The 12,351-nt window shown below is 42.0% G+C and overlaps 1 long non-coding RNA gene across 2 annotated transcripts; it reads left to right on the top strand.

Annotated features, from left to right (window-relative positions):
* Window positions 1-1,773: 1,773 nt before the first annotated feature.
* LOC136328581 (uncharacterized) lies at window positions 1,774-10,252 on the top strand. 2 transcript variants are annotated; one of them, XR_010730070.1, is made up of 3 exons: window positions 1,774-2,214; window positions 6,194-6,338; window positions 9,899-10,252. It is a non-coding gene; the product is annotated as an uncharacterized lncRNA (long non-coding RNA). The 2 variants fall into 2 exon arrangements; XR_010730071.1 differs by lacking the exon at window positions 9,899-10,252 and adding an exon at window positions 6,427-6,506.
* The last annotated feature ends 2,099 nt before the right edge of the window (window positions 10,253-12,351 follow it).

The following is a 12,351-nucleotide window of genomic DNA, read 5'->3' as shown; positions in this document are numbered from 1 at the left end:
TGCATAATGTACACGGGTCATTGTGAGGTCAGGAAGTAAACTTCCCTCCTTTTAATCAAGTAGTCAGCTAGCTAATTGCAGAAATTCTTTTGACAAGGAAGATGGCTAAAAGAAAAAAAGCTGAGTATCGTACTTTTCAGCAGGAATAGACAGAAGAATTCGCCTTTGTGGAGAGAGCAGTTTCTGCAGTGTGTCTAATATGCAATGATAAGATTGCATCGATGAAACGGTCAAATATAAAGCGGCACTTCGGCACACGCCATACTACATTTGCATGGAAATATCCAGCGGGGCACAGCAGAAAGAAAACATGTCAATGAGCCTGACCTGTGGTGGCGCAGTGGATAACGCGTCGACCTGGAAATGCTGAGGTTGCCGGTTCGAAACCCTGGGCTTGCCTGGTCAAGGCACATATGGGAGTTGATGCTTCCAGCTCCTCCCCCCTTCTCTCTCTCTGTCTCTCTCTCTCCCTCTCTCTCTCCTCTCTAAAAAATGAATAAAAAAAAAAAAAAAGAAAACATGTCAAGAGCTACTGTGCAGAGTGCAAGCTAGTCAGCAGCAACTCCATGTTTGGACCCAACAAGGTGACTGGAATTTGGCTAGCTTTGCTGGTGCTTTAGCAATTGTGAGAAACGGAAAGCCATTCACAGATGGGGAGTATGCCAAAACATTCATGCTTGATGTTGCCAATGAACTTTTTGATGACTTTTTGGATAAAGACAAGATAATCAAATGAATAAAAGACATGCCTCTGTCGGCAAGAACTGTTCACGATCGTACCATCATGATGGCAAATCAAATTGAGGCAACACAAGTGAAGGACATAAATGCAGCACCATTCTTTTCTCTTGCTTTGGATGAGTCAATAGACATAAGCCATTTATCCCATTCAGCGTGATTGCAAGGTATGCTGTTGGTGACACACTATGAAAGAGACAACAAGAGGGGAGGATTTATTCAAGTCTTTCACTGAGTTCGCTAAAGAAAAAAATCTACCGATGAATAAACTTATTTCAGTGTGTACTGATGGTGCTCCGTGCATGGTGGGGAAAAGTAGTGGATTCGTAGCGCTTCTTTGTGAACATGAGAAGAGACCCATCCTAAGTTTTCACTGCATCCTACATCAGGAGGCACTTTGTGCTCAGATGTGTGGCGAGCAGCTTGGTGAGGTGATGTAGCTGGTCATTCGGGTGGTCAACTTTATTGTTGCCCGAGCTTTAAATGATCGCCAGTTTAAAACACTGCTGGATGAAGTTGAGAATAATTATCCTGGTCTGCTTCTGCACAGCAATGTACGTTGGTTGTCAAGAGGGAAGGTGCTCAGCCATTTCACGGCTTGTCTGAGCGAAATCAGGACTTTTCTTGAAATGAAAAACATCAAGCATCCTGAGTTAGCTAACACTGAGTGGCTCCTGAAGTTCTACTATCTCGTGGATGTGATTGAACAACTGAACCAGCTCAATGTGAAAATGCAAAGCATTGGAAATACAGTCTTATCCCTTCAACAAGCAGTGTTTGCATTTGAAAACAAGCTAGAACTCTTCATCTCTGACATTGAAACAGGTCATTTACTACACTTTGAAAAACTGGGAGAGTTTAAAGATGCATGCACAGCAAGTGACCCAGCTCAACATCTTGATCTCCAGCAGCTAGTGGGCTTCACATCTAATCTCCTGCAGTCATTCAAAGCATGCTTTGGAGAATTTTGTGAGCACACTTGTCTTTTTAAGTTCATCACTCATCCACACGAGTGTGCAGTGGACACTAACCTGAGTTACATCCCCGGTGTCTCCGTCAGAGATTTTGAGCTACAAGCTGCTGACCTGCAGGCCTCAGACATGTGGGTGAATAAGTTCAAGTCACTGAATGAAGATTTGGAAAGACTTGCACGACAGCAAGCAGAGTTGGCAAGCAAACACAAGTGGGGAGAAATGAAAAAACTTCAACCCGCAGACCACCTGATTGTCAAAACTTGGAACAAGCTTCCCGTCACATACCACAACTGCAGCGTGTGAGTATTGCTGTACTGACAATGTTTGGCTCTGCGTATGCATGTGAGCAGTCTTTCTCACATCTAAAGAACGTTAAGGCCAACCTACGATCACATTTAATGGATGGAAGTCTCAATGCCTGCATGAAGCTTAACCTCACCACGTATCGACCAGACTACAAAACCATCAGCAAAACCATGCAGCACCAGAAGTAGCATTAATGGTAAGAAGTACTTTATTCATCATTGGTTAGCAACAGCATAACAACGTTATTAAAAAGAATTCAGAGACTTATTGTACTTTAAAAGTGTTGGTCTTACATAAAATGCATACATTTACTTGTATTTAGTGTTAAACATATTGTATGGCTCTCACGGAATAACATTTTAAAATATGTGGTGTTGGCCCTGGCCGGTTGGCTCAGTGGTAGAGCGTCAGCCTGGCGTGCAGGAGTCCTGGGTTTGATTCCTGGCCAGGGCACACAGGAGAAGCGCCCATCTGCTTCTCCACCCCTCCCCCTCTCCTTCCTCTCTGACTCTCTCTTCCCCTCCCACAGCCAAGGCTACATTGGAGCAAAGTTGGCCCGGGCGCTGAGGATGGCTCTATGGCCTCTGCCTCACGTGCTAGAATGGCTCTGGATGCAACAGAGCAACGCCCCAGATGGGCAGAGCATCATCCCCTGGGTGGATCCCAGTTGGGTGCATGTGGGAGTCTGTCTGACTGCCTCCCTGTTTCCAACTTCAGAAAAATACAAAAAATAATAATAATAATTAATAAAATAAAATAAAATAAAATATGTAGGGTTCATGGCTCTCTCAGCCAAAAAGTTTCCCGACCCCTGCACTAGTAGGTTATAGAAATAAGGGCCAATTGGGATACTCCCTAAGACTGAGGTGATTTAATACCTGATTGAAAACAAACCACCTTTCAAATCAAGCTTACATTGTAACCATTCTTTAAGTTACTAAAGCTTTAAATAAATTATAATAAAAATTACATATGATGTATACAAATTTAAAATAAAAGAAAGGAACGGCAATTCACAGTATAAGAAAAATATATAAAGAAATGTTCAAATTCACTTATAATAAGAGAAATTCAAATTAAAACAACAGTGCAATAGTATTTTTGCCCATCAGAATGCCAAAAATTACAAGACGTATATACCAAGTGTTGGTGAGGATGTAGAGAGACAAGACTGTCATGCATAGCTGGTGGGAATGCAGTCTGGTCCAGCCATTTTACAAAGCAATCAGCCAATATTTAATAAATGATATGCATGTTTGTGACCCAACAATATCACTTCTGGGTGTGTCCAAGAAAAATTCTCATAGGTTCATGATGGTTTTGATAGTGGCAGCTAGATGTTGAAATCAATCTAAGCATCTGTTACTAGGAGAATAAGTAAATAAAATGTGATGGGTGCATATTGACTTTGTCCAGATTTCAAAGCATTGGCTTGGGTTTGAAAATCGGCTAATAGGGCAACTCAAACCCAAGTCAAGGCTATTATCACTTTGGTTTTCTAATAAATTAGCAAACAAGCAAAGCAGAGAACAATGTCTTCCTAGTTCCTTACAGAAACAGGCCAAATTCTGATGTTCAGTACAGGCCATTTAGAGGTAAGAAATTGGTCTAATGAGTTCAGAATCAGAACTAAATTTCTGGAGATTAGACTTGGGGAGGTCTGGGTAAGCCATCTACCATGTAAAAAAATTCTCTGTTGTACAGAGAATTGAGCCTAGAGCATACCTGTCTATGGCCTACCCACATGCTATAAAGTACTGTAAAATACCAGTAACAAGCTATACATACAGCAACACGGAGAACTGAAATAAAGGAAACAAAATGATTTATAATACAATGCCGTTCATGTTAATTAAAAACATACAAAACTGTACTCTATGAGGTTTCATCTATATTTAATAATATACACCAAGTACATTAGAGCAGGAACCTATGGAAAGGGAGAGCAATGAGAAAGGAAGGAGGGAAAAACATGAAATGAGATAAAATAAGCAGGACTTTGCACAGATTAAAATGTCAGTGGTTAGCATGTTAAGAAGCTAGGATGATTAACTCAGTGCTCTCTCTGCTTCCCAGATTTAAATTTTTAAACAAAACAAAAGGAAGGAAGGAATTAAATACAGTAGTACCTGGAAATAGAGGAAATTGATATTGATACTCCTTATAGATGTCAGAATAATAGCAAAGTGAGAAAAAAAAACTAAATATTTGATTTGGTTTAATAAGAATACAGATTCTAGCCATTTGCTTTTATGCCTAATTATCACATAATGTAACAATAGTTATGTAAATTTTAGAATCTGTGACAGATTTGTTTTGATCACATTGATTTGATCATGGAAGCTCAGACTTCATGGAATTGTCTGTTCACAAAGCTTGGTGCTCAGTTCTCGTCTGTCACCTGTCAGCCCTTGCCCAACCCTGTCTGGTTCCAACTCTTTAGACTAAGCACCCAGTTATTTACAGGCTGCCCCACCTCTTTCCTGGAGCCAAAGGGAGGGTAGAAGCTCAGGGTATCAAAAGCCTTCATGCTACATACCAATTGAGTTAGACACTGCCAAGATAATACCTGAGCACAGTCAATCTATATTGTCCAAAATACTCTCAAGAGGAAGCTAGGCCCTTACCCATGTAGCTTGTGCATCGGGGTTCCACTACCTTTTGTCCTGCCTCAGGGCATCGGTGTCCCTGACAGTCAAATGAAGATCCTGTTTCTTTGCCTTGTTCCTGTTCCAGTCTTCCCACCCCTCCCTCATATTCACTCACTCCCTTGGGTAATGGACATTTTCCAGATCTTTGGCTGCCCAGGATTGAATCCCCTTCCTTTGATGAGGAAACTCTCCACCCTGAGTTTTCAGTATGCAGAGCCCTGCTCGCACTATATTCCCCTCTTCAGCACCCATCTCCCGTTGTACCCCCAAACACACATCCAGGCTGTGAGGACATGAGCTGGGCTCTACAGTTCTGATGCACCAGCTCAAAACCTTGATTCAGGAGCTAAAGACACAAGGGAGGAGGCACCATGGGCCTGTACTGAGAAGGCAGTAGGGTACAGCAGCAGCACTTGGTTTTCAGGGCACCTGTGTATAATATAACATAATAGCACATAATATATATATATATATATATATATATATATATATATATATATATATATATATATCTTATTTATTGATTTCACAGAGAAAAGGGGAGGAGGAACAAGAAGTATCAACTCATTGTTGCTTCACCGTAGTTGTTCATTGATAGCTTGTGATATGTGCCTTGACTGAGCAAACCCAGAGTTTTGAACTGGTGACCTCAGCATTCCAGGTTGACACACTATATACACTCTGCCACCACAGGCCAGGCTAGGATATATTCTATTTAATAATATAATTCCCAGAGCTGGATGGTATTCCAGGTCCAGTGTTGGCCACAGTTGTGCTTCAGGCTGCATAATCTCTGTGGTTTGTAGGGAGGACAGTGATGGCCTCATTGTCTGGCCTCAGCAGACTGCATCTATGGCCTGTCTATGCATCCCAAATCCTTAGCCTGGTTATCCAAGTAATTATAGGAGATTCCCAATAGCCTTTCCATAAATTTATTTTCTGCTTCTATTTGCAAAAGTCAGTTTGTGTTGCAGTCAAGACCTCTGACTGGCATACTTGTTCCTGGTAGAACTGCCAGGGTAGAACTCCCACTTTGCCTGATATTCCCACCATGTTTGCTTTCTCTTTCCCATCTTCTGCTGACCTTGCCACTTGGACCTGCCACACCTCTGCTCAATATGGACCCCTGTCTGCCAGTCCCTCTCTCAAGACTGCTGTACATTTGATCCCTCTTTCCCATGTCTTCACTACCTCTCTGTAACCCCTTTGCTAGGACTCAGGCATCCTGTGCTCCCAGCCTGTCCCGAGGCCTGGAGAGCTGGGCGGTCATCCTAGCCCCGTCATGATGCCAGCACTATCCCTAGTGCTGACAGGAGAGATTCCTCAGATGCTAGATGGGAGGGTCACCAGGGGGAAAGAACACGGGCAGAGAGATGGGAGGGTAGCAGAGACTTTTCTTGTTTTAATATTTTATCTAATAATACAAGTTGTCATTTACTGAGTTTCTGCATTATGCTGACCCTTTATATTCATGATCTCATATTAATATTTTGAGGTAGAACTACTATAATCTCCATTTTTCAGGTGAGGAAATAGAGTTTAAAGAAGAGGGATGGAATGAGATGATGCCTCGAATTTCCTTTAAAATAATTGGAGGGAGTGGAGATGAGTAAGATGTCCATGAAACAAGATTGTCCATGGGTTGATAATTATACAAGCTGGATAACAGGTATATGGAAATTTATTATACTATTGTGTCTAATTTGCATGTATTTGAAATTTTCCATAATTAAAAATGTGTTTTGTTTTCCTTTAAGTTGGGAAACTTGATGGAAGTCATACAAGTAATAAGTGATAAGGTTAGTTTGGATTCCAGGCCCTCCTGGCTCCCATGTCTACTCTCTTCACTTCTGCACTGGATTCCTTCCCAAGGTACCTAAAAAGACCTAAGAGGAAAAGATTTGTGATTTTCAGAGGATTCAAAGGAGATTCAGAGGTCTTTTGACTAATTTCTGCTCCTCTTTTCCAGACACACTATGGCATGAATCAATACAGTATGGCCAAATATTAATTCCCCACTCCTAGAGCTTGTTTTAAAGATGCCTCATTTTCTCTGCCTGCTTCTGAGTAGGTGCAGAAACAGCCCGTAAGAGTCTTTGGCAGCCGAAGTTTTCTAAAAACACCCAGGCAACAGCTGTCCTTGTGCTGTCATCTGATTTGCCAGGCCCTGAGTCAGCACCACGTCCCCACCCAGCCCCCACTGCTGAGCCAGATCTGACTTGCCTGCCCTTTCATGGTTGTGCTGAACCAGTTGGGCCAGCCCAGCCCTGTCCTGGCCCAGCATCTTCCTCAGTGGGTGGCTTCTTGCTCCCTTGCTCTCACCTAGGTTCCCACCCTTGCATTGCCCTTGTCATCCAAGCAGCAATCTCATGCTTGAACTTTTAGCTCTGAAGGGAGCTGGAAGACCACCTCCACGCTTTGGGAGATAGATATGGCTCTGGAATCTGTCCCTGAGTAGAAAGAATGAGCTGGACACCACCATCTCCTACCATCTGCCAAGGAAAATTTTTCTTCTCTGGGCAATTCTGGGGTTTGCTTTAGGAGAAAAGCAGAGGAAAGTATAATGATACCACCTAGCTTCCTATAGAGAAGAATTCTACCCCTAGGCTCAAGCCCAGAAGAAACCAGGGCTGGGCAATGTGGAGACTCAATTCTTGGTCTGTGTTTCTGTGAAGAAACTCTCATAGGTCCTCTTATCACACCCTTTTCTTGATCTAGACATGAAATAGTCCCCAGGTGTTGGTGCGCACTGCCTCTGGAGGGTACAGACATTGACCTCATTGCTAAGAAACTAAGGTTGGCCTTCTCCCCAATGCCAGCTCTGTCCCTCAGGCCTCTAGGCCAGCCTATCCTGAATCCTGGTCCTGACACTCAGGCATGTGGGACCTTGGGGCAATAACTAACTTCTATGAGCCTCACTTTTTACTGTAAAGTAGGAATGAAATACCTACCTGGCAGGTTGTTGTGAGGATTGTACAAAGTAGTATATAGATAGCACTTAGTAGGCACACAATACCCACCAGCTCCCTTCACTTTGCCTTGGGATTAGTTACTGCTCAAACTTGACTGATATTAAAGCTTGCAGGCCTGAAACTAAGGGCTCCCCTAGTTGTGGTGTGTTGATTATGGGACTTCACATCTCTTTCCCCATTGATTCCCACATGGCCAGTGGTTTTCTGATCATCTGCCAGCCCAGACCAGCATATTAACTGCTCTTAACCCTGTACACTTGCTCCATCTAAGTATGATTTCTGTGTCTATATCTAAGTTAATAAACAGGTCAACCAGGTCAGAACTAAGAGCAGATCTCTTTTGCCCACCAAGATCCTCTAGGTTGACTCATCAGTCAGTCCTCTTTGGAAATGGCTGATCAGTGAACCATGACTCCACCTTCTCAATTATCCAGTCTTTGTTTACAAGGATAACATGAAAAACTTGTCTAGTACCTTGTAAAAATAGAAATGCAAAATTTTAAGCATTATCCTTATCTGCCACTTTTGCAATTTATTTTTTTAAATTAAGAGGTTGATCCGTTTGTTCTAAGTGAATTTATGTTGGTCCCAGGTATTCATCTTTCTTTTCCAAAACGCTTAATTTGGAAATTTATCGCATCAACAATAACTCACTATTTTTTGTTCCTTATCATAACCAGGCCAATTACACATCCCTGGCCACACGCATGATCTTGGCCATGACAGTCAAAGTCTAATCCCGGATTTTTGTTGGGAAAGGCATTTTCTTTCCCTGCTAAATTGGAAGGTTGTAATCCTGTAGACACTGGGGGCCATCTTGTCACCACTTGTGGAGAATCTGCTTGAGAATGAAACCAATACAGAGGAAAGCAGAAATGAGGAACAGAAAGAAAGGGATTCTGGAATTACATCATTTGAGCCTCATTTGAGCTATGCCTAAAACCAACAACCCCTTTTAGTTTTGGCTATGTTAGCCAATACATTCTATTCTTTTTTCTATATTGATTGATAGATTAATTTTATAGAGAGACAGGAAGGAGGAGAGAGAGAAAGAAACATCAGTCTGTTTCTCTATGTGCCCAGACTGGAGACCAGTCTGGCAACCTCTGCATATTGAGATGAAGCTCTATCCAATGAAGCTTTCCAGCCAGGGCACATTCTAGTCTTTTCTTAAACCAGTTTAAGCTGAATTTCTGTCACTTGTAAAGGAAATCTTGACTTATTCAAGTGTGTGTGTTATTAGTTGAACAATGTATAATCTAAAATGCTCTATATATAATAAATTTTGTATGATCATATTGTATATACATTATTTTTATAGCTATTTTATTGAAGAATAATTCACATGTCTAAAATTCACTTATTAAGGTATACAATCTAATGGTTTTTAGTATAGTCACAGAATTGTGCAAATATTATAATCACCTTATTTTAGAACACTTTTATCCCCCCCCCATGAAAAACTCTATCCATTACCATCACTCCCCAAACTCCATTGCACTAATCTTCCTTTAACTCCTAATCTACTTTCTGCCTCTATGAGCTTGCCTATTCTGGACATTTCATACAAATGGAAGCATACCATATGTGGCCTTTTGGGATAGGCTTGTTTCACTTACCCTAATGTTTTCGAGGTTTTGCATGTTGTAGCATGAATTAGTATTTCATCCCTTTTATGATGAATAATATTTCATGCTATAGCTATATCACATTTTGTTTATATATTCATCAATGGTGTACATTTATGTTGTTTCTACTTTTTTGTTATTATAAATTATGCTGCTCTGAACACTTATGTACAAGTTTTTGTGTGGACATATATTTCAATTCTCTTGGGTACATGCCTAGGAATAGAATTGCTGAGCCATATGCTAACTTTATGTTTAACCTTTTGAGGAACTGTCAAACTATTTTCCAAAGTAGCTAGCTACACCATTTTATTCTTCCCTCCTCCCTCCTTTCTTTCTTTCTTTCTTTCTTTCTTTCTTTTTTTTTAAGATTTTATTTATTCATTTTAGAGAGGAGAGAGAAAGAGAGAGAGAGAAGGGGGGAGGAGCAGGAAACATCAACTCCCATATGTGCCTTGACCAGGGAAGTCAGGGTTTCGAACCAGCGACCTCAGTGTTCCAGGTCGATGCTTTATCCACTGTGCTACCACAGTCAAGCTTGCTTGCTTTCTTTTTTTTTTCTTTCTTTCTTTTTTTCTTTTTTTCTTCCTTCCCTTTCTCTCTCTCTTTCTTTTTTTATCTTTTTTAAGATTTTACTTATTGGAAGACAAGATGGCGCTGGAGTAGGCGGACGTACCAACTCCCACCTTCCAGAATCAAAGTGGATTACAAACTAATTTTAAGAACTATCATCTGCAAAAACAAACTTTCGACTAAACTAAGAGGACTCTTCAACCAAGGAACACTGAAGAAGCCACACCGAGACTGGTTCTCTTTACCACGCCACAGTTGCAGAGCTCCAGGGAAAAGCACCCTGGTCTCATCTCTCCAGGCAGAGGAGAACAGAAGCTCCATCTCCACACATGCTGCAGATGGCTTTTCCAGTCTACCTGAATCATTACCAGCTAGAAGCAGCGGTCATTGGGACTTGGATGTGAGCTGCAAAGTATAGAATTGTGACAACAATTCCAGTGCCATGTGGACTTTTCCTGGATGTGGAGTTTTTCTGGACTCCTGCTCCTTGTGATAGCTCCTAACGGGCTGAACTGGGGTTGGGTTGCATTCTCAGGGATTTGGAATGGTGTTGGTGCCAACTTGGACTTGGTGAACATGTTAAGGACAGTACTCTTTTATGGATTCTTGTTGTTTTGGCCAAGAGTTTGCTTAAAGGCTTTAATCACTGTAAATATATATATATATGTATATATATATGTATATATGACTGGATAAAGAAGATGTGGCACATATATACTATGGTATACTACTCAGCCATAAGAAATGATGACATTGGATCATTTACAACAAAATGGTGGGATCTTGATAACATTATACGGAGTGAAATAAGTAAATCAGAAAAAACTAAGAACTGCATGATTCCATACATTGGTGGGACAGAAAAACGAGACTAAGAGACATGGACAAGAGTGTGGTGGTTATGGGGGGGAGGGAAGGAGGGAGAGGGGAAGGGGGAGGGGGAGGGGCACAAAGAAAACTAGATAGAAGGTGACAGAGGACAATCTGACTTTGGGTGATGGGTATGCAACATAATTGAATGACAAGATAACCTGGACATGTTTTCTTTGAATATATGTACCCTGATTTATTGATGTCACCCATTAAAATTAATAAAAATTTATTTATAAAAAAAAGATTTTACTTATTCATTTTAGAGAGAAGAAAGAGAGAGAGAAGGAAGGAGAAGCAGGAAGCATCAATTCCCATATATGCTTTGACCAGACAAACCCAGGTTTTCAAATCGGTGACTTCAGGTTTCCAGGTCAACACTTTCATCACTGTACCGCCGCAGGTCAGGCCATTTTACATTCTTTTTTTTTTTTCTGAAGTTAGAAATGAGGAAGCAGTCAGACAGACTCCTGCATGCGTCCAACCGGGAGCCACCCGGCACGCCCACCAGGGGGCGATGCTCTGCCCATCTGGGGCGTTGCTCTGTTGTAACCAGAGCCATTCTAGCGCCTGAGGCAGAGACCATGGAGCCATCCTCAGCACCGGGGCCAACTTTGCTCCAATGGAGCCTTGGCTGCAGGAGGGGAAGAGAGAGACAGAGAGGAAGGAGACGGGGAGGGGTGGAGAAGCAGATGGGCGCTTCTCCTGTGTGCCCTGGCCGGGAATTGAACCTGGGACTCCTGCACGCGAGGCCGACACTCTACCACTGAGCCAACCGGCCAGGGTTCCATTTTACATTCTTACTAGTAATGTTTAAGGATTTTCATTTCTCCACATTCTCAGCAACACATGTTATTGTTTGTCTTTTTTATTTTAACTATCCTCATGGATTTTTTTAATGTTTATTTTATTGATTAGAGAGAGAGGAAGGGAGAAAGCGATAGGAACATTAACCTATTTGTATATGTTCCCAGACATGGGATAAGACAGACAATCTCTGTGCTTCAGAACGATGTTCTAACCAACTGAGCTATTTGGCCAGACTCCTAGTGTTGTTGTGTTTTTTTTTGTTTGTTTGTGGGTTTTTTTTGTATTTTTCTGAAGCTGGAAATGGGGAGACAGTCAGACAGACTCCCTCATGCACCCGACCGGGACCCACCCAGCATGCCCACCAGGGGGCGATGCTCTGCCCATCTGGGGCGTTGCTCTGTTGCAACCAGAGCCGTTCTAGTGCCTGAGGCAGAGGCCATGGAGCTATCCTCAGCACTGGGCCAACTTTGCTCCAATGGAGCCTTGGCTGCGGGAGGGGAAGAGAGAGACAGAGAGGAAGGAGAGGGGGAGGGGTGGAGAAGCAGATGGGTGCTTCTCCTGTGTGCCCTGGCCGGGAATCGAACCTGGGACACCCACACGCCAGGCCAACGCTCTACACTCTACCGCTGACCAACCAGCCAGGGCCCTCCTAGTGGTTTTAATTTGCATTTTCCTAATAACTAATAATATTGAGCATCTTTTCATGTGCTTATTGCCATTTTTGTATCTTCTTTGGAGGAATGTATATTCTAATCCTTTACCCAGTTTTGAATTGGATTGTCTTTTTAATTTGTAAGAGTTATTTATATATTCTAGGTACAAATTCCTT

This window comes from Saccopteryx bilineata, chromosome 3 (assembly GCF_036850765.1).
Source record: "Saccopteryx bilineata isolate mSacBil1 chromosome 3, mSacBil1_pri_phased_curated, whole genome shotgun sequence".
Lineage (NCBI taxonomy): Eukaryota > Metazoa > Chordata > Mammalia > Chiroptera > Emballonuridae > Saccopteryx > Saccopteryx bilineata.
The sequence above is the reverse complement of the archived record's forward strand: the minus strand, read 5'-3'. Positions and strand labels throughout refer to the sequence as shown.